We start from the raw sequence: 2,500 nt of genomic DNA, 5'->3' as shown, positions 1-2,500 counted from the left end.
CACCTACGGTGACCGGCAGCTCCAACGCCAGCGCCACAGAAGGACAAAAGCCCCACTTGGGTGCCGAAGCGAACTCTCCCAGCACAGCGCACGCGCCAACACATCCGCACAGCTGCGATACAAACCACCAGCGAGAACCGCTGGGGCGACCGAGCAGCAGACGGCGTCGCGGCGCCGAGCGCCGGGCGGCAGCGCATCCTCAACGCACACAGTCCTCAATCGGACCAGCACACTGAAGATGTCCACCGCGCTTCGCACCGGGCCCGCGAGGACCTACTTTGGCCGCACGGCGCCGCGCGCAGGGTGCGCCGGCGCGCAGCTGCGACGCCTGCCGCGTCCCGTCGGCCGGCGCGCCTGCCACTGGCCGCCCCCACCAGCCGGCTGTAGCGCGTGCGCCCACGCACCGCGCGGCCAGCACGCCGGGAGGCGCCCCCCTCACCGGCCGGGGACGGTCCCACCCAGCCACCGCCGCGTATCGCTTCACACCCAGATGCCGTTCAGTTTCGTCGGCATGGTGGGGTATCGCTGGAACAACCGGTTAGTACCTCAACCTATCGTCGCCATCACCGATTCACCCCTAGCGAGAACAACCGCACCACAACAGGTTACCATTTGTTCATTTTGCGTAACTTCACCAGAAAACGCAGGCGTCCATCGCCATTTGCAACTTCCACGATTATTGCATGCCTGTGTCAGGTGTCACGCCACACTACGTCTGCCCACATACACGCAACAAAATGTGCACGCCTAGACAATACGTGGAAGGTGGCCCCCGTACGTATGCGATGTCCATTGCTCGAACGACTGTCAACCGGCCTCTGTAGCATGTCGCAGATATGGAACGCGGTGCACCATGCCATCACGGTGTGTGAGGAGAGACGACTAGGTCCGAATACATCAACAGACAGCTCATGCTGATCGCCATCCACGGCGTCCGTTCCTCCCACACGTCTCTATGGCGTACCACACTGCAATCCAGCTCTCATAGGGAGACGACACGTAGCTGCGTGCACAATATTTGCACTGTATGGTCCGCCGTTTTTGGGCGCAGTCGTTGTACGGTCACACATGTGCCACGATGTATCATTCAGTACATAAGGACGAATGTGCAGTACAGATTGTGGTTTACGCGTACGACATTAGCGGACAGTTGACACAGGCCGCACCACAACGTAGCCTGAGTACGTCGCATGCGGAGGGCATTGAACATGCAAAGTTCTCACCAACCAGCTTGCGAAGGCAGGGGGCAAGGTGGGGACGTGGGGAGGGGCGGCATGTACGTCCTGCTGCCATCCACATTACAGTGTACAGCAGGAGCATGTGGAAAGTGAGCAAGACTTGCAAGGTGTTTAACATGAAGCGATACACAGGGGAGCGGGGAGTGCGAGTAGCGAACTATATTGCGAGGGTTGCGGGTGGGCAACACTACACTAATTGAACGAGTCGTATAACAATTACAGAGCAGGTTTAGGCGACAACGTGGGTTACGTTAGGCGACAACGTGGGTTAGGTTAAGGGCACGACGTGGGTTAGGTTAAGGCACGACATGGGTTAGGTTAAGGCACGACATGGGTTAGGTTAAGGCACGACATGGGTTAGGTTAAGGCACAACATGGGTTAGGTTAAGGCACAACATGGGTTAGGTTAAGGCACAACATGGGTTAGGTTAAGGCACAACATGGGTTAGGTTAAGGCACAACATGGGTTAGGTTAAGGCACAACATGGGTTAGGTTAAGGCACAACATGGGTTAGGTTAAGGCACAACATGGGTTAGGTTAAGGCACAACATGGGTTAGGTTAAGGCACAACATGGGTTAGGTTAAGGCACAACATAGGTTAGGTTAAGGCACAACATAGGTTAGGTTAAGGCACAACATGGGTTAGGTTAAGGCACAACATGGGTTAGGTTAAGGCACAACATGGGTTAGGTTAAGGCACAACATGGGTTAGGTTAAGGCACAACATGGGTTAGGTTAAGGCACAACATGGGTTAGGTTAAGGCACAACATGGGTTAGGTTTAAGGCACAACATGGGTTAGGTTAAGGCACAACATGGGTTAGGTTAAGGCACAACATGGGTTAGGTTAAGGCACAACATGGGTTAGGTTAAGGCACAACATGGGTTAGGTTAAGGCACAACATGGGTTAGGTTAAGGCACAACATGGGTTAGGTTAAGGCACAACATGGGTTAGGTTAAGGCACAACATAGGTTAGGTTAAGGCACAACATAGGTTAGGTTAAGGCACAACATAGGTTAGGTTAAGGCACAACATAGGTTAGGTTAAGGCACAACATAGGTTAGGTTAAGGCACAACATAGGTTAGGGTTAAGGCACAACATAGGTTAGGTTAAGGCACAACATAGGTTAGGTTAAGGTACAACATAGGTTAGGTTAAGGTACAACATAGGTTAGGTTAAGGTACAACATAGGTTAGGTTAGGTTAGGTTACACGTTGTTGTAAGGAAAGGTGTAGGGGGGGGCGGGGGCGGCAGGTTCG

This window comes from Schistocerca piceifrons, unplaced genomic scaffold (genome assembly GCF_021461385.2).
Source record: "Schistocerca piceifrons isolate TAMUIC-IGC-003096 unplaced genomic scaffold, iqSchPice1.1 HiC_scaffold_964, whole genome shotgun sequence".
NCBI classification, from domain to species: Eukaryota; Metazoa; Arthropoda; class Insecta; order Orthoptera; family Acrididae; genus Schistocerca; species Schistocerca piceifrons.
Note: the sequence above shows the minus strand (reverse complement) of the source record.